This window comes from Oncorhynchus masou, chromosome 14 (assembly GCF_036934945.1).
Source record: "Oncorhynchus masou masou isolate Uvic2021 chromosome 14, UVic_Omas_1.1, whole genome shotgun sequence".
NCBI classification, from domain to species: domain Eukaryota; kingdom Metazoa; phylum Chordata; class Actinopteri; order Salmoniformes; family Salmonidae; genus Oncorhynchus; species Oncorhynchus masou.
This window is the reverse complement of record NC_088225.1, coordinates 30,668,647-30,693,084: the sequence shown is the minus strand read 5'-3', so window position 1 is coordinate 30,693,084 and position 24,438 is coordinate 30,668,647. Positions and strand designations below refer to the sequence as shown.

The window sequence follows — 24,438 nt, the reverse complement described above, 5'->3', positions numbered from 1 at the left end:
TTGGCCAGTCTGGTGGGGGTACACGGTGACTTGGCCAGTCTGGTGGGGGTAATAACGGCGGTGACTTGGCCAGTTTGGTGGGGGTAGTAACATGACTTGGCCAGTCTGGTGGGGGTAACGGTGACTTGGCCAGTCTGGTGGGGGTAATAACATGACTTGGCCAGTCTGGTGGGGGTCGTAATGACTTGGCCAGTCTGGTGGGGGTAATATGACGGTGACTTGGCCAGTCTGGTGGGGGTAATGACGGTGACTTGACTTCGCCAGTCTGGTGGGGGTAATGACGGTGACATGGCCAGTCTGGTGGGGTAATGACGGTGACATGGCCAGTCTGGTGGGGGTAATGACGGTGACATGGCCAGTCTGGTGGGTTAATGACGGTGACTTGGCCAGTCTGATGGGGTAATGTAAGTCTGGTGGGGGTCGTAACGGTGACTTGGCCAGTCTGGTGGGTTAATGACTTGGCCAGTTTGGTGGGGGTAATGACGGTGACATGGCCAGTCTGGTGGGGGTAGCCAACGACGGTGACTTGGCCAGTCTGGTGGGGGTAGTGACGGTGACTTGGCCAGTCTGGTGGGGGTAATGACGGTGACTTGGCCAGTCTGGTGGGGGTAATGACGGTGACTTGGCCAGTCTGGTGGGGGTACGGTGACTTGGCCAGTCTGGTGGGGGTAATGACGACGGTGACTTGGCCAGTCTGGTGGGGGTAATGTGGTGACTTGGCCAGTCTGGGGGGTAATGACGGTGACTTGGTCAGTCTGGTGGGGGTAATGACGGTGACTTGGCCAGTCTGGTGGGGGTAATGACTGACTTGGCCAGTCTGGTGGGGGTAATGACGGTGACTTGGCCAGTCTGGGGGTAATGACGTGACTTGGCCAGTCTGGGGGGTAATGACTGACTTCACCTCATTATTCTATTCCTGTGCATTTCAGGTCACCAGTCGGGTTTCTGTATGATTTGTATAATGCAGAACCACATCATCCAAGCCTTTGCCAACACAGGAAATGCCATCAAGCCTGTCTCCTTCATCCGAGACCTAAAAAGTAAGTAGTGTGCTTCTTGTTTAGCTGTTTTCCATCTATTGGGTTGGCGTTGGTTTTTCAGAGTTGTAAGTGGAAGCTTGTTTCTAGCAGCATTGCAGTTTTTGTTGTCCTGCAAGGTACATGATATTGATTGGCTGTTATATTCTTGATTTCAGTTTAGTTTCAGAAACACTAACCAGGTTTCCATCCGTCCTTTTTGAGATTAAAGTACGTCGTGGGGGGGAAACAAATGTCCCAACGGGCCAGATGGAAACAGCAAATGTCACTAAACAAAATACGCTGGATACGGTTGGGATGGTTTTATGTCGAAGATGAATTATGTGAGTAATGGAAATGCTTTTATGTGCCAATATTGCTATAATAACATCATATTGGAGGCACATGATGACATGTTGTGTAGTCTTCCCACTACAACTCAGGAAACCGTAGTTTACTACAGATGAAATAAGTGATGAACTTCACAGGGTGGTGAAAGTAAAAGGTGTTGAGCTTGATCCTCCTTTCCAACAAATATCCAGGGTCTTATTCTGGTCATGATCGATGAATGACTGCCGTTAGACAAATAAAAATGATCTCTCTGTCCAGTCATAATAATCATCATGTAGGCTATACCCTCACTGTATCTATGACTGTGAGCTTTTGTCTAGTGCTCATGTGCCAAGACCAGAGTGGGCTCACTCAGTATGTGTATATGTATCTTTAGTGACAACTGTCAGTAGAGTGAAATATGCGATGGAAACCCATTTAACTCTTATTTGTTACAGTTGAAGTTGGAAGTTTACATACTTAGGTTGGAGTCATTAACTCCTTTTTCAACCACTCCACTTTAACAGACTTGCTAAAACTATAGTTTGTTAGGACATCTACTTTGCATGACACAAGTCATTTTTCCAACAATTGTTTACAGACAGATTATTTCACTTATAATTCCCTGTATCACAAATCCAGTGTGTCAGAAGTTTACATACACTAAGTTGACTGTGCCTTTAAACAGCTAGGAAAATTACAGAAAATGTCATGGATATAGAAGCTTCTGATAGGCTAATTGACATCATTTGAATCAATTGGAGGTGTACCTGTGGATGTTTTTCAAGGCCTACCTTCAAAGGTAATGCCTCTTTGCTTGACATCATGGGAAAATCAAAAGAAATCAGCCAAGACCTCAGAAAAAAATATTGATTCATCCTTGGGAGCAATTTACAAATGCCTGAAGGTACCACATTCATCTGTACAAACAATAGTACACAAGTATGAACACCATGGGACCACGCAGCTGTCATACCGCTCAGGAAGGAGAGGCGTTCTGTCTCCTAGTGATGAACGTAATTTAGTGAGAAAGGTGCGAATCAATCCCAGAACAACAGCAGCAGCAAAGGACCTTGTGTAGATGCTGGAGGAAACGGGTACAAAAGTATCAATATCCACAGTAAATCGAGTCCTATATCAACATAACCTGAAAGGCCGCTCAGCAAGGAAGAAGCCACTGCTCCAAAACCGCCATTTAAAAAGCCAGACTACGGTTTGCAACTGCACATGCGGACAAAGATTGTACTTTTTGGAGAAATGTCCTCTGGTCTGATGACACAAGAATATAACTGTTTGGCCATAATGACCATTGTTAAGCTTGGAGGAAAAAGGGGGATGCTTGCAAGCTGAACACCATCCCAACCGTGAAACACTGGGGTGGCAGCATCATGCTGTGGGGGTGATTTGCTGCAGGAGGGACTGGTGCACTTCACAAAATAAATGGCATCATGAGGAAGGAAAATTGTGGTTAAAATAAAGCGACATCTCAAGACATCAGTCAGGAAGTTAAAACTTGACCGCAAATGGGTCTTCCAAATGGACAATGACCCCAATAATACTTAAAGTTGTGGCAAAATGGCTTAAGGGCAACAAAGTCAAGGTATTGGAGTTGCCATCACAAAGCACTGACCTCAATCCTATAGAAAATGTGTGGGCAGAACTGAAAAGGCCTGTGTGAGCAAGGAGGCCTACAAACCTGACTCGGTTACTGTCAGGGGGAATGGGCCAAAATTCAACTAACTTATTGTGGGAAGGCTACGCAAAACGTTTGACCCAAGTTAAACAATTTAAAGGCAATGCTACCAAATGCTAATTGATTGTATGTAAACTTCTGACCCACTGGGAATGTGATGAAAGAAATGAAGGCTGAAATATATCATTCTCTACTATTTTATTTTTATTTTTTTTACATTTCACCTTCTTAAAATAAAGTGGTGATCCTAACTGACCGAAGACATTTAATCCTAGTTAAAATTCCCTGTCAGGAATTGTGAAAAACTGAGTTTAAATGTATTTGGCTAAGGTGTATGTAAACTTCTCCTTTAACTGTCTGTGGAAATGTTGCACTACGTCAACACACAGCCTTTTATCCACAACAAGTAAATTTGATGGAAACATCTTTGGTGAGAAAATGCGCATTTTGTTTATATGCAGATTTTTATTTTTGCGTAAGAATCTCACTAGTTGGATGGAAACCTAGCTAATGAAATGAGAACCAAAGAAATCTGATTTAGTATTATGTACTGCATGTTTTTCACTTGTTATTTACCCGTACATCGATATTGTAATATATAATCGTTCCGTAGATGGTGCATTGTGCCAGAGAACACCCTGGAGACTCGGTAGCAGTATGCATAAGGTGATGACATAACGCTGGTTGGAAGTGTCACTGTGACTGCAGTGCCTTAGTGAGGCGGTGACTGTTATATACGGAGGGGAGGGATGGTACAACCACCACACTGTTATATATAGAGAGAGGGGAGAGATGGTACAACCACCACACTGTTATATAGAGGGGAGGGATGGTACAACCACCACACTGTTATATATAGAGAGAGGGGAGGGATGGTACAACCACCACACTGTTATATATAGAGAGAGGGGAGGGATGGTGCAACCACCACACTGTTATATATAGAGAGAGGGGAGAGATGGTGCAACCACCACACTGTTATATATAGAGGGGAGGGATGGTACAACCACCACACTGTTATATATAGAGAGGGGAGAGATGGTGCAACCACCACACTGTTATATATAGAGAGGGGGAGGGATGGTACAACCACCACACTGTTATATATAGAGAGAGGGGAGGGATGGTGCAACCACCACACTGTTATATATAGAGAGGGGGAGGGATGGTACAACCACCACACTGTTATATAGAGAGAGAGGGAGAGGATGGTACAACCACCACACTGTTATATATATAGAGAGAGGGGAGGGATGGTACAACCACCACACTGTTATATATATACAACCACCACACTGAGAGAGAGGGGGAGGGATGGTACAACCACCACACTGTTATATAGAGAGAGGGGGAGGGATGGTACAACCACCACACTGTTATATAGAGAGAGAGGGGAGGGATGGTACAACCACCACACTGTTATATAGAGAGAGGGGGGGAGGGAGGGATGGTACAACCACCACACTGTTATATAGAGAGAGGGGAGGGATGGTACAACCACCACACTGTTATATAGAGAGAGGGGAGGGATGGTACAACCACCACACTGTTATATAGAGAGAGGGGAGGGATGGTACAACCACCACACTGTTATATAGAGAGAGGGGAGGGATGGTACAACCACCACACTGTTATATAGAGAGAGAGGGGAGGGATGGTACAACCACCACACTGTTATATAGAGAGAGGGGAGGGATGGTACAACCACCACACTGTTATATAGAGAGGGGGAGGGATGGAGGAGAGGGGGATGGTACAACCACCACACTGTTATATAGAGAGAGAGGGGAGGGATGGTACAACCACCACACTGTTATATAGAGAGAGGGGGAGGGATGGTACAACCACCACACTGTTATATAGAGAGAGGGGGGATGGTACAACCACCACACTGTTATATAGAGAGAGGGGGGGATGGTACAACCACCACACTGTTATATATGAGAGAGAGGGTTATATAGAGAGAGGGGGAGGGATGGTACAACCACCACACTGTTATATAGAGAGAGGGGAGGGAGAGGATGGTACAACCACCACACTGTTATATAGAGAGAGGGGAGGGATGGTACAACCACCACACTGTTATATATATAGAGGGGGAGGGATGGTACAACCACCACACTGTTATATAGAGAGAGGGGATGGGATATAGAGGATGGTGCAACCACCACACTGTTATATATAGAGAGAGGGGGGAGGGATGGTACAACCACCACACTGTTATATAGAGAGAGGGAAGGGATGGTACAACCACCACACTGTTATATAGAGAGAGGGGAGGGAGGGATGGTACAACCACCACACTGTTATATAGAGAGAGGGGGAGGGATGGTACAACCACCACACTGTTATATAGAGAGAGGGGAGGGATGGTACAACCACCACACTGTTATATAGAGAGAGAGGGGAGGGATGGTACAACCACCACACTGTTATATAGAGAGGGGATGGTACAACCACCACACTGTTATATAGAGAGGGATGGTACAACCACCACACTGTTATATAGAGAGAGGGGAGGGATGATACAACCACCACACTGTTATATAGAGAGAGAGGGGAGGGATGGTACAACCACCACACTGTTATATAGAGAGAGGGGGGATGGTACAACCACCACACTGTTATATAGAGAGAGAGAGGAGGGATGGTACAACCACCACACTGTTATATAGAGAGGGGAGGGAGGGATGGTACAACCACCACACTGTTATATATAGAGAGAGGGGAGGGAGGGATGGTACAACCACCACACTGTTATATAGAGAGGGGGGGGGAGGGATGGTACAACCACCACACTGTTATATATAGAGAGATGGGGAGAGGATGGTACAACCACCACACTGTTATATAGAGAGAGGGGGGAGGGATGGTACAACCACCACACTGTTATATAGAGAGAGGGGAGGGAGGGATGGTACAACCACCACACTGTTATATAGAGAGAGGGGAGGGATGGTACAACCACCACACTGTTATATAGAGAGAGGGAGGGAGGGATGGTACAACCACCACACTGTTATATAGAGAGGGGGAGGGAGGGATGGTACAACCACCACACTGTTATATAGAGAGAGGAGGGATGGGTTATATAGGTACAACCACCACACTGTTATATAGAGAGGGGAGGGAGGGGTGGTACAACCACCACACTGTTATATATAGAGAGGGGAGGGATGGTACAACCACCACACTGTTATATATAGAGAGAGGGAGGGAGGGATGGTACAACCACCACACTGTTATATATAGAGAGAGGGGAGGGATGGTACAACCACCACACTGTTATATAGAGAGAGGGGAGGGATGGTACAACCACCACACTGTTATATAGAGAGAGGAGGGATGGTACAACCACCACACTGTTATATATATAGAGAGGGGAGGGAGGGATGGTACAACCACCACACTGTTATATAGAGAGAGGGGGGATGGTACAACCACCACACTGTTATATAGAGAGAGGGAGGGATGGTACAACCACCACACTGTTATATAGAGAGAGGGGGAGGGATGGTACAACCACCACACTGTTATATATAGAGAGGGGAGGGATGGTACAACCACCACACTGTTATATAGAGAGAGGGGGAGGGATGGTACAACCACCACACTGTTATATAGAGAGAGGGGAGGGATGGTACAACCACCACACTGTTATATAGAGAGAGAGGGGAGGGATGGTACAACCACCACACTGTTATATAGAGAGAGGGGAGGGATGGTACAACCACCACACTGTTATATAGAGAGAGAGGGAGGGATGGTACAACCACCACACTGTTATATAGAGAGAGGGGAGGGAGGGATGGTACAACCACCACACTGTTATATAGAGAGAGGGGAGGGAGGGATGGTACAACCACCACACTGTTATATATAGAGAGGGAAGGGATGGTACAACCACCACACTGTTATATACATGTAGAGAGAGGGAAGGGATGGTACAACCACCACACTGTTATATAGAGAGAGGGGAGGGAGGGATGGTACAACCACCACACTGTTATATATAGAGAGAGAGAGGGATGGTACAACCACCACACTGTTATATATAGAGAGAGGGGAGGGATGGTACAACCACCACACTGTTATATATAGAGAGAGGAGGGATGGTACAACCACCACACTGTTATATAGAGAGAGAGAGAGGGATGGTACAACCACCACACTGTTATATAGAGAGGGGAGGGAGGGATGGTACAACCACCACACTGTTATATATAGAGAGAGGGAAGGGAGGGATGGTACAACCACCACACTGTTATATAGAGAGGGGGAGGGATGGTACAACCACCACACTGTTATATATAGAGAGGGGGAGAGATGGTACAACCACCACACTGTTATATATAGAGAGGGGGAGGGATGGTACAACCACCACACTGTTATATAGAGAGAGGGGAGGGATGGTACAACCACCACACTGTTATATATATAGAGAGAGAGGGGGAGGATGGTACAACCACCACACTGTTATATATATAGAGAGGGGGGAGGGATGGTACAACCACCACACTGTTATATAGAGAGGGGGGAGGGATGGTACAACCACCACACTGTTATATAGAGAGAGGGGGGGAGGATGGTACAACCACCACACTGTTATATAGAGAGAGGGGGAGGGATGGTACAACCACCACACTGTTATATAGAGGGGGAGGGATGGTACAACCACCACACTGTTATATATAGAGAGAGAGGGGAGGGATGGTACAACCACCACACTGTTATATATATATATATATAGAGAGAGGGGAGGGATGGTACAACCACCACACTGTTATATAGAGAGAGGGGAGGGATGGTACAACCACCACACTGTTATATAGAGAGAGGGGAGGGATGGTACAACCACCACACTGTTATATAGAGAGAGGGGAGGGATGGTACAACCACCACACTGTTATATAGAGAGGGGGAAGGGATGGTACAACCACCACACTGTTATATAGAGAGGGGAGGGATGGTACAACCACCACACTGTTATATAGAGAGGGGGAAGGGATGGTACAACCACCACACTGTTATATAGAGAGGGGAGGGATCGTGAGTTCAGCCTGATCTGAAGACACAAATGCTCGGATCACTGCTAATGTCAGTAATATAATCTAAGCTTGGCACAGTAAATGACTGATCTTTTTTATTGGTTTAAGTTTGCGGAGACTTGGAGTGTGTTCTTCCGGAACCTTACTGTGGATACCTTATGGTGTGTGCCGTAGTAGAGTCCTCTCGTGAAGGACTATTCCGCTCCTGGAAGGCAAAAACACTTCTGGTTTTTGTTCCTACCTGGTGTACCATTTCTGAATTGGTCCCATATTAGGAGAGGATGAACACGAGAAGTGTTTTGGTCCTCTTGGAGGAGGGCCTGTGTCAGATTGAACAGCCCTGCGATGGGCCTGTGTCAGAGAGGCCTTGTCCCTGCGATGGGCCTGTGTCAGAGAGGTGTTGTCCCCAGGGATCACCTTTCTCTTCTCCTTCTCTTGGTACTGTCCACCTCTTCTTACGTCCTGAATTTTTCCTTCCCTATTGCTGCAATACCCGCTCCCCCATCCGGTGCTCTCTCTCTACGATGCCCTCTCTGTCTCCTTGTGACTGCGGGCTAGGAGTAGCAGTGTAGCAGCATTAGCACAAACCCACAGAAATGCTTACAATTGATCAACAGTCTGCTCTGCTGAGATGGTTGGTTTTCCTTTAGCTTCCTCTTGTCTCCTGGCTATAAGATTTTCAGACTCTCTCCCTCGCCTCTTTCGCTCCCTCTCACCAGCCAGCCTCTTGCTCTCCTCACACCCACCATTTCCTCCTTTTTACTCTTGTTTGTGGCGTCTCCTTCTCGCTCTATCTGTTAAGAGGAGTCTGTAGACTGGTTTTCCCTCCTGTTAAAGGACAAAACACTCATTCCTTTAATATACTGTGTTAAATAACACTGAGAACAATTCTTTGAACAAATGTTTCATTTTGGCGTTATAAGAAGGTTGGTAGCAACATGGAAAGTCCTTTTGGATATCTATTGCAGTTGAATACAAAATCCGCAATTCTCTCTATGGGCTAGCTTGCTAGCAAACGTAGCTTCACACAATAATACCAACGACAATATCAGCATGTCACGTAGCTAGTTAGCTGTAAAATCGCCTTAAACTCCATTTATCTATTTAGGCGTCGACAATCTCACCATGTTCAACCTGCATATCAATGTGCCTCAGAGTGGAGTCTGACATTCGCAACGACATATATACTTTTAAGGAGATGGGAAATGTTGCTGAAGCATGTCAATGGGCCGCACGGTGCATTCTGGGCTATTCTGGGACAAGCTGCGCTCCAAGGAGAGAAGGGGAGTCTATAGGGCGCAAGCGCAACCCAACATTAGCACAAATTTGTCATCAAGAACTACATTACAAATCTTTTCTTAGACGTAAGAATAACTTGCTATTTGTAATATTGTATAGCTTTTGAATCATGGCGTTATGTAGTTTGGTGGAAAAAAGTCACGTTTCTCGACATTTACACTGACTTTGAGAAGGGATTGCGTGACGATTAGCTTAGCAACCACGTGACGCAGTATGACGACGTGAACATGTCTGCTGGGTGGGATAATATATGTTCCGTCGTTCATTAGATTCCTATCTCCTTTGTATAATATCTCTGACGCCGGCACCATGCACTCTGGACTAAAGAGGCAGACTATTATGACGTGCGCTAGATCCTACATGAAATGACACATTTCTCCAGGTAGGAATATCACAAAAATATGATCAATGGCTCATTCCAGAGAAGACATCCTCCCGAGTTACGACATTGGCCAGTATTGAAATCTGACATGTTTGATAGACTGTTTCATCATCTAAAAGTCCTATTCCTTTTAACTTCCAGTGTAGTGAGAGCTGATACATCATACAGGCTTGATTTCTGCCTGCTTAACATTCCAATAACGTAGATACACATGAAATGACCAGGGGAATTGATAGAACATCACTCAGATGCACGAAAACAATAGAACATTCAAAATGGATGAACCTTTACTTTAAAGGGAGACTAGCAGGTTGTGGAGTGTTTAGGTCTCTGTTTCTCCCTCCATTTAAAATGATACCCATTTGAATGGCTTAATGCTTCAGAGTGGTCTCATGCTGTAGGCCTGCTGATAATGGACAGGTCATTTCCCCCACTGAGGACAGTAATGTATTTTCACAGCACAGCCCATTAGTTACCAACAGCGTCAAACCAACACCGGAGACAGAAACACAAGAAGAAGAAGGTTGGGTTGGGCATGCTGGTATTGTGTGCTCTAGATAGTTTCCCATGAAGCCATAAGGGATGGAGTCTTTTGGTATTAATCAAACAAGGTGTTTCTTTTTTGCTCTTGCAGAAATTGCCAGGCATTTTCGGTTCGGTAGCCAGGAAGACGCCCATGAATTCTTACGCTACACCATCGATGCCATGCAGAAAGCCTGTCTGAACAGCTACCCCAAGTAAGTTTGTCAAGTCATCGAGTGAAGGACATTAATTATACCTCACTGAAATGTGGATTGAATTGAATGTGGGTGTTCAGAAAGCCTCAATCTGTCATTTTTGGATGATTCTTTGTCTTTTTTTAAAATGTATTTCTCTCTCTGGGTTGTAGGTTAGACCGGACGACACAGGCCACCACATTGGTCCACCAGATATTTGGCGGTTACCTCAGGTCGCGAGGTACAGCTTTCAATCTACTGTATTCCACAGTTGGTCAATTCCATTTCAATTCAGGAACTACACAGAAATTCCAATCCTCTTGGAACTGTAATTTGTACTTTCTGATCTGACTGGAATTCAAAATGAATTGATCCCAACCCTGCTACATCGATAAACTACTTTTTAAGGCATATTGACAAATTGCCTTAGTGGATGAATTCTATATTTTTCTCTTTCAGTTAAGTGTTCCATTTGCAGAAGTGTGTCAGACACGTACGACCCTTACTTGGACATTGCTGTGGAGATTCGAGTAAGTCTCTTGCACACTTTAAAAGTATCTTTCTCCTGTCCTTGAATACTTCACAAGCACAGATCTAATCAATCAATCACATTTATCCAGATACCCAGCCTAAAACCCCAAAGAGAAAGCAATGCAGATGTAGAAGCACATTGGCTAGGAAAAACTCCCTAGGCAGAAACCTAGGAAGAATGGTACTTGTGCATTCTTGTCAGATCGGTGGTCCTATTGATTTATCCCTCGGCCAGAATAAAGAGTTAATTGATGTGTGTTTGCTGTCCCAAAGTCATCAGCTGAATTCCTATTTGGTTTCATGCCTGTGTTGAGTGGTCCTCCGTCTGTCCTTTTCAGCAAGCAGCAAATATCGTCCGAGCCCTGGAGCTCTTTGTCAAGCCCGACGTGTTGAGTGGAGAGAACGCCTACATGTGTGCCAAGTAAGTTCTGAGTAATGATGATGTAACTTCTAACACACTGATATTGTAGACGTACACAAGGCCCACATTAGTGTTATAGACGTTTTATAAACAACACACTTACACTTTATCAGGTGTAAGAAGAAAGTTCCGGCAACAAAGCGATTCACAGTCCACCGAACGTCCAATGTTCTGACCCTGTCTCTCAAGAGGTTTGCCAACTTCAGTGGAGGAAAAATCACCAAGGTAAACCTCTCGCAAAAATAGTCATTACTCTGTTTAAAAATGCTGTTTCAGTGCAACAGTTCTCACCCTAACTGGGTCGTAGTCCGTAGGGCACCATTGCAAAACACTTTGCAATGAAACACTTTTTTTTTTGTTTTTTTTGGGCAAATTCAGGAAGTTCCCCATTTTTAAAAACTTTGCTCCCTACTGAACATGCCCCTGATGCTTATCTCGCCTGTGTTTTTTGTTAGGACGTTGGCTACCCAGAGTTCCTGAACATCCGCCCCTACATGTCTCAGAGCACAGGGGACCCGGTCATGTATGGCCTCTATGCTGTCCTGGTGCATTCTGGGTACAGCTGTCATGCTGGCCACTACTACTGCTATGTCAAGGTAAGGACATTGATGGTAGGCCTGAGACGGACCATTTGAGATGGATTTTGTTTGGAAGTCTGAAGGATCATTTACGTTTAGATTTTCACCGTCACTGTTCTATCAGAACGGTATGTTTGTTATCCTGTTAATCAAATCAAATCAAATTTATTTATATAGCCCTTCGTACATCAGCTGATATCTCAAAGTGCTGTACAGAAACCCAGCCTAAAACCCCAAACAGCAAGCAATGCAGGTGTAGAAGCACGGTGGCTAGGAAAAACTCCCTAGAAAAGCCAAAACCTAGGAAGAAACCTAGAGTCCTGAACCAGGCTATGTGGGGTGGCCAGTCCTCTTCTGGCTGTGCCGGGTAGAGATTATAACAGAACATGGCCAAGATGTTCAAATGTTCATAAATGACCAGCATGGTCGAATAATAATAAGGCAGAACAGTTGAAACTGGAGCAGCAGCACGGCCAGGTGGACTGGGGACAGCAAGGAGTCATCATGTCAAGTAGTCCTGGGGCATGGTCCTAGGGCTCAGGTCAGTTGAAACTGGAGCAAGCACGGCCAGGTGGACTGGGGACAGCAAGGAGTCATCATGTCAGGTAGTCCTGGGGCATGGTCCTAGGGCTCAGGTCCTCCGAGATAGAGAAGGAGAGAATTAGAGAACGCACACTTAGATTCACACAGGACACCGAATTGGACAAGAAGTACTCCAGATATAACAAACTGACCCCAGCCCCCGACACATAAACTACTGCAGCATAAATACTGGAGGCTGAGACAGGAGGGGTCAGGAGACACTGTGGCCCCACCCGAGACACCAGACAGGGCCAAACAGGAAGGATATGACACCCACTTTGCCAAAGCACAGCCCCCACACCACTGGAGGGATATCTTCAACCACCAACTTACCATCCTGAGACAAAGCTGAGTATAGCCCGCAAAGATCTCCGCCACGGCACAACCCAAGGGGGGGCAATATAGCCAACCCAGACAGGATGACCACATCAGTGAATCAACCCACTCAGGTGAAGCACCCCCTCCAGGGACGGCATGAGAGAGCCCCAGCAAGCCAGTGACTCAGCCCCTGTAATAGGGTTAGAGGCAGAGAATCCCAGTGGAAAGAGGGGAACCGGCCAGGCAGAGACAGCAAGGGTGTTTAGTCTCTACTGTGGCATGTCCCTTCACTTTATTTAGAAAAGCCCATTCATATTTCCGTTGTTTTCACAGGCCAGCAACGGGCAATGGTACCAGATGAATGACTCGATGGTCCATTCCAGTAACATCAAAGTAGTCCTGAATCAGCAAGCCTACGTTCTATTCTACCTGAGGTAAGATGTTAACAATATAGTTACAAAACCCGGGTCGAATACAGATGTCTGACAAGCTCAATATAGTTACCAGACCCGGGTGCAATATAGTTACCAGACCCGGGTCCAATACAGATGTCTGACAAGCTCAATATAGTTACCAGACCCGGGTCCGATACAGATGTCTGACAAGCTCAATATAGTTACCAGACCCGGGTGCAATATAGTTACCAGACCCGGGTCCAATACAGATGTCTGACAAGCTCAATATAGTTACCAGACCCGGGTCCAATATAGTTACCAGACCCAGGTCCAATACAGATGTCTGACAAGCTCAATATAGTTACCAGACCTAGGTCCGATACAGATGTCTGACAAGCTCAATATAGTTACCAGACCCAGGTCCAATACAGATGTCTGACAAGCTCAATATAGTTACCAGACCCAGGTCCAATATAGTTACCAGACCGGGTCCAATATAGTTACCAGACCCGGGTCCAATATAGTTACCAGACCCGGGTCCAATATAGTTACCAGACCCGGGTCCAATATAGTTACCAGACCCGGGTCCAATATAGTTACCAGACCCGGGTCCAATATAGTTACCAGACCCGGGTCCAATATAGTTACCAGACCCGGGTCCAATATAGTTACCAGACCCGGGTCCAATATAGTTACCAGACCCGGGTCCGATACAGATGTCTGACAAGTTCAAATGCCTTTTACATTGAGACCTTTTCCAAGTGAGCCCTGAAAGTGTTTCCTCTGTTACGTTTTACATGACATTTGAGTCATTTAGCAGACGCTCTTATCGAGAGCAACTTACAGTAGCTGGTCCCCCGTGGGAATCGAACCAACAACCCTGGTGTTGCAAGCGCCATGATCTACCAACTGTTAAAACTATTCCATTGGTTCCGTTCTACACGACAAGCTAGATCAAGTATCTATTGCTGGTCTGATGGTTACTAGCGACTGATTGCAGTAGTAGCGAGGAACCATACACATTGACCATATCTGCTCTTTGCCCATTAGGATCCCAGAGACCAAGAAGAACGTGGATGGACAGATCACCAAGCAGGGAATGGGGAAGAACGTAGCGACGTCAGAGCAGTTCAGGAAGACCAACCTCAACAGACCCCTGTCCTCTCCGCAGGTCACCAAGGTATGGGACAGGCTGGCAGAACGGTCCGTCATCAGAATGTTTGAAAGCAATACGGTATGAATAGACTTGCTGCCTTCGATGTGATACTTTTATTGTCCATTTGCATGGAAATCAATACAATACAGAACGGTTCAAATAAGGACACATTATCTATACTGTCCTTCCTCAATGTAATATACCACTGACCAGTAGCCTGATGGCTGATGAGATGAAGCTGGCCTTACACTATAATTAAGTGTTAAGGCTTGGGGGCGTGTGGTATATAGCTAATATGTATATAGCTAATATACCACCTCTAAGGGTTGTTCTTCTGCACGACGCACCGTGGAGTGTCGGGACACAGCCCTTAGCCGTGGTATATTCACCATATACCCCAAACCCGAGGTGCCTTATTGCTATTATAAACTGGTTACCAATGTAATTAGAGCAGTAAAAATACACATTTTGTTATACCCGTGTGGTATACTGTCCGATATACCACGTCTGTCAGCCAATCAGCATTCAGGGCTTGTACCACCCAGTTAATAATGTACATTATACCACTGTTCAGTAGCCTGATGGCTGATAAGATGTAATATACATTATACCACTGTTCAGTAGCTTGATGTAAGCATGGTAAATAAGCATTTCACTAAGGTCTATACCTGTTTTGTGTGGTGTATGTGACAAATAAAATGTGATTTGATGGCTGATGAGATGAAGCTGGCTCTACCTCTTTGTTCTGAACCTGGGGACTTTGTATCGCCTCCTGGATGTCTTGTATGGGGTGTTGTCTCAAGGCTTGGTCACTGAAACATGTCTCTTTCACTGCAGAAACTGGACCCTTTCCAGCTGCGTAAGATTCAGTCTGTAGAGGGCGGCCTGGGCATACCCGTGTCTAGGAACGGCGCCAACATCTCCCAGCAGCCCAACAAGATGTCCAACGGGACGTCGTCCTCCTCCCATGCACCCACCAGGATACCCAGTGGACCCATGCTGATCGAGGAGCCCTTCAAGAAGCTGAAGAAGCCCTGTCCTCCTCAGCAGCCCCAGGCGCGCAGCAGCACCCCCGCCCCCTCCAACGGTGTGGGCGGCAGGTCGGACGGCGGAGACCGGAGGCACGGGAACCAAGGGGCCAGGGGCCTGGCCGCATCTACCTCACTCAAGTCCCTGTCAGACTCCTCCTCGGCAGACACCTCCGACTCAAAGGTACAGCACTAGTTCTAATATATTATGAATTTTATTGGACAGGCAGTCTGTCAACTTTAACTGCACAAATGTACCCTTATATAATTGCGGTCACATACAGGATGAAAATGTGCATATCTCAAACATGTAGCTTGTCTTATTTACATGCGCTTCCCTCACTCAGAATGTATTATATCCCATTATTCTTTAGCCCAGTCATGTTAATGTTATACCGGATTTACCATACAGATATAAGATGGTCAGTTTGTCTGTGTGTCATTGGTTTCTGGTCACGTTATTCATCAGAACCAAATGCTTGCTATTGTCGTCCAGGATTCCATGGGTACCAAAAGTGCGCCGGTTGGTGGGACATCCACCCCCTAGGAATGTCTCGAACGGCATGGCCTCCCCTGCCAAGAGTGTGGAGCGTGTGGGCACGGAGGAGCAGAAGACAGTCAAGCTAAAACCCCTGGCCCTCAACAACATCACATCTTCACCCACCGGCACCACGTCTCCTCCACCCGCCAAGAAATTGGCCCTGTCGGCCAAGAAGGTGAGACTAGAGGCACCGTGAATGGCTCAGTAGCCGCTTACTTGCTGTCCAGACTGCACGCGCGCAAGTTGATTTATACACCGACACCTGATGCGATCAGGACACGCAGGTTGAAATGGCTAAACAAACTCTGAACCAATTATATTAATTTGGGGACTGTTCGAAAAGCATTCAACATTTTATGGAAATGTAGCTATCTTGCCATTGCTAGCTAATTTGTCCTGGGATATGAATATTGGGTTGTTATTTTATCTGAAATGCACAAGGTCCTCTACTCCGACAATAATCCACTGATAAAACGGTAGACCAAATTAATTTCTAGTCATCTTTCCTTCCTTCAGGCTTCTTTTTCTTCTTTGGACTTTATATTGCGGTTGGTAACCAACTTTAAGCTGCATTACCACAACCAACTGGAGTGTGGACCTCAGTTAATCTTTCAGTCACCCATGTGGGTATATGCTCCTAAAAACCAATGAGGAGATGGTAGATGCAGGACTTGAAGCGCGTTGAGCATCACAATTAGAACCAATTTCTATTTTAGCGCCTGGCTACGCAGACGCTCGCGAGCAGTGTGGGTGCAATGATTGAATGCATGTGTACATTTATGCAACGCTCACACGTGAGACACGTCCAGTCTGGTCAGCATGTTAGCCACTACAGCGCTGTCTGGGCAAGCCAGTACTGACTACTGGGAGAGAGGTTTGTGTCCGATTTTAAAACGAAGACGCTGTCTCTTGTAAACGTCTTGTGGATAAATTTGCCAGTCTCCGATTGATTGTGGGTCTTTGTCGTAGGTGTAACAGTATGTTGCGTCTGTTTTTAAAGCTCTGGTGCAAGTAACCACTGGCTCACACAGATGGTGCGACACTGGATAATAGGCTAGGCTTAATCATAGTTTAGTAGTCTTTATAGGTAGGGTCCTGTCTTTTGGTTAATCATGTCACGTAGTTCAACCTTTTATTTTATTTTTTAAGCTGTATCCTTTTATTTTTCTGTCACATGGTCCAGCACCATCCTCAGACAATTGTCTACATTTTTTTTGTCTAATTCTAAGTTCTGGAACATGCTTAAAATAAAGGTCAACATCCAGGTCATGTGACATGGTCAACCAAAACACATGGCCCTATTTCTAGTCTATCAGCAATAAGCTGCTTTCCCTGGGCTTTGCCTTGGAAGCATGTAGTGTCTGTTGCCTGCTGCCTTCCTTCCCTTCACCTCTATCCCGAACGCTTAAAGATAAGGTGTTTTCCTTATTATCCTATCAAATTGATTGTATGACAATTGGATCTATTGTAGTCTACTGTAAAGCTAGTACACGGTGTTCCTATTCTCCTATCAAACCAACCAACGAGTGTACTGTCAGACGAGGGCTGGGCGATATGAATAAAATATCATGTTTTACAGTTTTATGAATAATCGTTTTTAAATATTAGATCTAAATATGCTTTGAGTAGTTCATGACCCTAGGGTAGCAACACAAATTATAAGTCATCTCAATTTCTCCACGTATACCATTCAATCCAACTCCACACTGCCACGCAGCATGATATGGGCAAATAATATAGACCTGGTTAATTGGTGAACTGTTGAAATTAAAGTAGTTGGAATATAGTGGGGAGCACCTTGAATACGTTGTTTTTTGACACAACAATGAATGAATAAACCAGGTAGGAATTATCTACAGGGTACAGTGTTAGTGTTTCCAGGTGACCCTAATTACATTACATTTTTTCTTACTTCATGTAGCTAGCTAGCTAGCTAGCTAACATATTCATGCTTTGTCTATTCCTCTCTGATAAGCATGTTTATGCAATGGTATCTTATCTAGGCATTCACCAGCACTGGCACTAGTCAGTATTAGCTAGCTTCGTTTACTAAATGTACGAACTAGTGATTTAGCATTAGCAGCTAACAAATTATTTTAGCAACACCTTGCTAAGAAAAGACAAACTAGCAGATAGTAAGATACACAAACGAATAGTGTGTAGAACGCTTGTGGACTGCAGTATGTCAACAACATTACTGTAATTTCTGGACTATAAGCCGCTACTTTATTTTCATGCTTTGAACCTTGCGGCTTATACAATGACGCGGCTAATTTATGGATTTTTCCCCGCTTTCACAAGATTCATGCCGCCAAAAAACTGAACACCGTCACATTGTGACGTAAATCGAGTGCGCTCAAACTTCCCATCATTCTAATTACGGTAGTCATTTTGTCACCCTCATAATGGCAAAGACACGGAGAAATGCATATGCTGCAGCTTTCAAGTTGGATGCGATCGATCTGGCTGTTGGAAAAGGAAATGGAGCTGCTGCACGGGAGCTTGGCCTTAATGAGTCGATGATAAGACGTTGGAAACAGCAGCATGAGGAACTGACATGTTCAGTGGGAGGCTTGGATGACAAGTGGGGAGAAATTCTTCACTAAAACGGCCACATGCGAAGAGCAACTTATGGTCAAGTCTGCCAGTGGGTCCTGACAGCGTGGAGCATTGTCAAAAAATCCACTATCATCAACGGATTTCGAAAGGCTGGACTGCTGCGTGTTGAAGAGGGCAGCATGAGCTCAGCGGGGAATTTGCCTCCGGATGAAAGTGACGAGCGCGACAATGAAAACGATCCAACGTCGGATGAAGCAATTCTGAGGCTATTCAACTCCGACACCGAAGGAGATGGCTTCAGTGGTTTCAGTGCACAGGAGGAGGAAGATGGTGACTTTCTTGGTAGGCTGCTGTTTACTGTAATTTTTTTAATTTGTTACAAGCCGTGTTTCGTTTAAAGGCTGTGTAAAGTTCATTTGTTTCAATGTAGGGTAGGGTTTATTTATGTACAAAATATATATATTTGTTTTATTCAGTGGGTGCGGCTTACATTCAGGTGCACTGAATATAATCAAGGGGGGTTCAAATCATATTTTGTCACATGCGCTGAATAGTACAGGGAAATGCTTACTTTACAAGCCCTTAACCAACAATGCAGTTAAGATTTTTTTAAATATCTACTAAATAAACTGAAGTAAACAATAAATATAAACATGGAAAATAGAAAAAACAAATAATTAAAGAGCGACAATAAAATGACTAACGAGGCTGTATACAGGGGGTAACGTACAATGTCAATTTGGTGGGGGTTAGCTGAGGTAATAAAGGTAATATGTAGGTAGAGGCAAAGTGACTATTCCCAGGGTCCTTAGCTTAGTGGTGAGCTTTGAGGGCACTATGGTGTTGTAGTCAATGAATAACATTCTCACGTAGGTGTTCCTTTTGTCCAGGTGTGAAAGGGCAGTGTGGAATGCAATAGATTGCGTAATCTCTGGCTCTGTTGGGGCGGTATGCAAATTGTAGTGGGTCTAGGATTTCTGGGATAATGGTGTTGATGTGAGCCGTTTAACAGCCTTTCAAAGCACTTCATGGCTACAGATGTGAGTGCTACGGATCGTTTGTCATTTAGGCAAGTTACCTTGGTAACAGTTTGAGTTTTTTGGTAACTGGGCACAGGGACTATGGTGGTCTGCTTGAAACATGCAGGTTTTGTAGACTCTGTCATGGACAGGTTGAACATGTCAGTGAAACTACTTGCCTGTTGGTGAGCACATACTTGGAGTACACGTCCTGGTAATCCATCTGGCCTTGTGAATGTTGACCTGCTTAAAGGTCTTAATCACATCAACTGCGGCGAGCGTGATCATACAGTCGTCTGGAACAGCTGGTGCTCTCATGCATGCGTCAGTGTTGCATTTTTGGTAGGCTTGTGTCACTGGCCAGCTCGTGGCTGTGCTTCCCTTTGCAGTCCATAATAGTTTGCAAGCCCTGCCACATCCGATGAGTCTCGGAGCCGGTGTAGTTGGAGTCAGTCTTAGTCCGGTATTGATGCTTTTGTTGCCTGTTTGATGGGTCGTCGGAGGGCATAGCAGTGTTTCTTATAAGATTCCGGGTTAGAGTCCTGCTTCTTGAAAGCAGCAGCTCTACCCTTTAGCTCAGTGCGGTGTTGCCTGTAATCCATGGCTTCTGGTTGGGGTATTTATGTACGTTCACTGTGGGGACGACATCATCGATGCACTTATTGATGATGCAGGTGACTACTGAGGTGTTCTCCAATGCCATGGAAAGAATCCCGGAACATATTCCAGTCTGCTAGCAAAAAAGTCCTGTTGCTTAGCATCTGCTTCATCTGACAACTTCCGTATTGAGCAGGTCACAGGTACTTCCTGCTTTAGTTTTTGCTTGGAAGCAGGAATCGGGAGGATAGAGTTTTGGTCAGATTTGCCAAATGGAGGGTGAGGAAGACCTTTGTCTGTGTTTGGAGTAAAGGTGGTCTGTAGTCTATATATGTGCAACCAGAGAAAAACTATAACATGCTGGTAGAAAATGCGGTAAATCGGATTTAAGTTTCCCTACATTAAAGTCCCCGGCCACTCGGAGTACCGCCTCTGAATGACGATTTTCTTGTTTGCTTATGGCCTTTATACAGTTTGTTGAGTGCAGTCTTAGTGCCAGCATCTGTTTGTGGTGGTAAATAGACAGTTCTCACCTATATTTTTCATTGCTATCTTGGTAGATAGTGTGGTCTACAGTTTATCATGAGATACTCCACCTCAGTCGAGCACAACATTGAGTCTTCATTAATATTAGATTCCGCGCACCAGCGGTCATTGCCAAATAGACACAGACGTCCACCACTTGTCTTAACGGAGGCAACTCTATGTAAGGTTTTATTCTGCGCATGTGACTAATAAAATTTGATTTGTTACCATTTCGTTATTCATCCAAAACTCAGTGAAACATAAGATATTACAGCTCCCGTTGGTAGGATAGTCTTGATCGGAATTAATCCAGTTGATTATCCAATGAGTGCACGTTGGACAAATAGGAAAATAGGACTGATGGTAGTGGCGGGTTACTCACTTGTCGGATTCAAGGCACCCCGACCTATGACCCCTATATCTCTGTCTCTTCTTGATGCGAATGACGTGGATTTGGGCCTTGTTGGGTGTCTGAATTAAATCCTTTGCATCAGCCTAGTTTAAGAAAAAAAGCTTTGTCCAGTACGAGGTGACTAATCACTGTTCTGTTATCCAGAAGCTTGTTTCGGCCATACGAGACGTTGTACAAAATAATTATGTACAAAATAAGTTTAAAAAATAACGCAAATTGGTTTGGAGCCCGTAAAATGGCAGCCAGCTCTTCCAGCACCATTTTTAGCATTAAGCTCAAGTAGCAAAAGGAGTAAAATATAAAAACTAACATTTTACGTGCTGGAGTTGAGGATCACATTTTTAACAAACCAAACATGGACATGGTTATAGAAGATAAAGTAAAAACTCAAACTGCTCCGTGCATCAATACCGGTGTGTGTGTGTATATGGTATACCGCCCAGCTCTATGCAAGACTAGTACACCATCTGTGTTCTTATTCTCTTGTCTAACCAACCACATACTCCCATACAGGTCTCTCCAACCTTGTTCTTGGAGAGATACTGTCCTGTAGGTTTTCACTCAACCCTAATCTAGCACACATGATTGTAATAATTAGCTTGTTGATAAGCTGAATCAGCTTATTAACAACTGGGGTTGAATTGAAACCCTGGAGTGAGAGCGTACAGGACAGTGTCTCTCCAGGAAGGGTTAGACAGCCCTGTGTTAGTAGTCACCTCTTTTGAAACCCTGGAGTGAGAGCGTACAGGACAGTGTCTCTCCAGGAAGGGTTAGACAGCCCTGTGTTAGTAGTCACCTCTTTTGAAACCCTGGAGTGAGAGCGTACAGGACAGTGTCTCTCCAGGAAGGGTTAGACAGCCCTGTGTTAGTAGTCACCTCTTTTGAAACCCTGGAAGTGACAGCCCTGTGTTAGCGTACAGGACAGTGTCTCTCCAGGAAGGGTTAGACAGCCCTGTGTTAGTAGTCACCTCTTTTGAAACCCTGGAGTGAGAGCGTACAGGACAGTGTCTCTCCAGGAAGGGTTAGACAGCCCTGTGTTAGTAGTCACCTCTTTTGAAACCCTGGAGTGAGAGCGTACAGGACAGTGTCTCTCCAGGAAGGGTTAGACAGCCCTGTGTTAGTAGTCACCTCTTTTGAAACCCTGGAGTGAGAGCGTACAGGACAGTGTCTCTCCAGGAAGGGTTAGACAGCCCTGTGTTAGTAGTCACCTCTTTTGAAACCCTGGGAGTGAGCCCTGTGTTAGCGTGGGTGAGAGCAGGACAGTGTCTCTCCAGGAAGGGTTAGACAGCCCTGTGTTAGTAGTCACCTCTTTTGAAACCCTGGAGTGAGAGCGTACAGGACAGTGTCTCTCCAGGAAGGGTTAGACAGCCCTGTGTTAGTAGTCACCTCTTTTGAAACCCTGGAGTGAGAGCGTACAGGACAGTGTCTCTCCAGGAAGGGTTAGACAGCCCTGTGTTAGGAAAGGGTTAGACAGCCCTGTGTTAGTAGTCACCTCTTTTGAAACCCTGGAGTGAGAGCGTACAGGACAGTGTCTCTCCAGGAAGGGTTAGACAGCCCTGTGTTAGTAGTCACCTCTTTTGAAACCCTGGAGTGAGAGCGTACAGGACAGTGTCTTAGACTGTGTTAGTAGTCACAGGAAGGGTTAGACAGCCCTGTGTTAGTAGTCACCTCTTTTGAAACCCTGGAGTGAGAGCGTACAGGACAGTGTCTCTCCACAGGTGTTAGTACAGTGTCTCTCCAGGAAGGGTTAGACAGCCCTGTGTTAGTAGTCACCTCTTTTGAAACCCTGGAGTGAGAGCGTACAGGACAGTGTCTCTCCAGGAAGGGTTAGACAGCCCTGTGTTAGTAGTCACCTCTTTTGAAACCCTGGAGTGAGAGCGTACAGGACAGTGTCTCTCCAGGAAGGGTTAGACAGCCCTGTGTTAGTAGTCACCTCTTTTGAAACCCTGGAGTGAGAGCGTACAGGACAGTGTCTCTCCAGGAAGGGTTAGACAGCCCTGTGTTAGTAGTCACCTCTTTTGAAACCCTGGAGTGAAACCCTGGAGCGTACAGGACAGTGTCTCTCCAGGAAGGGTTAGACAGCCCTGTGTTAGTAGTCACCTCTTTTGAAACCCTGGAGTGAGAGCGTACAGGACAGTGTCTCTCCAGGAAGGGTTAGACAGCCCTGTGTTAGTAGTCACCTCTTTTGAAACCCTGGAGTGAGAGCGTACAGGACAGTGTCTCTCCAGGAAGGGTTAGACAGCCCTGTGTTAGTAGTCACCTCTTTTGAAACCCTGGAGTGAGAGCGTACAGGACAGTGTCTCTCCAGGAAGGGTTAGACAGCCCTGTGTTAGTAGTCACCTCTTTTGAAACCCTGGAGTGAGAGCGTACAGGACAGTGTCTCTCCAGGAAGGGTTAGACAGCCCTGTGTTAGTAGTCACCTCTTTTGAAACCCTGGAGTGAGAGCGTACAGGACAGTGTCTCTCCAGGAAGGGTTAGACAGCCCTGTGTTAGTAGTCACCTCTTTTGAAACCCTGAAACCCCCTGGAGTGGAAGTTAGACAGCCCTGTGTTAGTAGTCACCTCTTTTGAAACCCTGGAGTGAGAGCAGGACAGTGTCTCTCCAGGAAGGGTTAGACAGCCCTGTGTTAGTAGTCACCTCTTTTGAAACCCTGGACAATGTTTTGTCTTTTTTGTTTCAGTTCCAATTATTTTCTTGTAACCATTTCTAACTCTTCTCTGCCATGCCATCCTCTCCTGTTTTTCTCTCTCCCTTGTTCATTTGTTCTTCCATCCGTCTTTACAATGATTCCTTCCTCCTTATTTGATCATCCCTCCTTTTTTGTCACGTTCATGGCAATTTTCTTTTAGACCACCAAGTTTTTATTTTTGTCGATAACTGCAGGCCAGTCGCAGCCGGAGTCCGAGCAGCACTGAGGCTCAACACCCCCACCTGCCACGCCATCCGTCCAGTGACCGCACGCATCCTGCTCAACTTAACCTCACCTTCACCTCACCCAGTCACAGTCACAGGTACGAACCGCACCACGCCCCCCCTCAACAGACCGTTCACAGCATTGTGTCCAGTTAGGCACAAAACAGGAGAACTATTTCAACCCGAGTAACACCCTGTTTTACTATCTGAATTTGTCCAATTTAGAAACACTGCATTCTGTTTCCCTTTCAAAGCAGTTTGTTACGCTATTCTCTACTGAACATCACCCAGTTCTCACTGGTTTACTGTCCCATCGGTGAACTTTTGAAGCAACACATAAGACTATACGTTGTGTTCAGTATTTTTCTGGATGTTTTGA

The 24,438-nt window shown here is 45.5% G+C and overlaps 1 pseudogene; it reads left to right on the top strand.

Moving 5' to 3' along the window:
- Window positions 1-24,438, top strand: part of LOC135554730 (ubiquitin carboxyl-terminal hydrolase 36-like) — a 75,764-nt pseudogene that overhangs the window by 11,343 nt on the left and 39,983 nt on the right.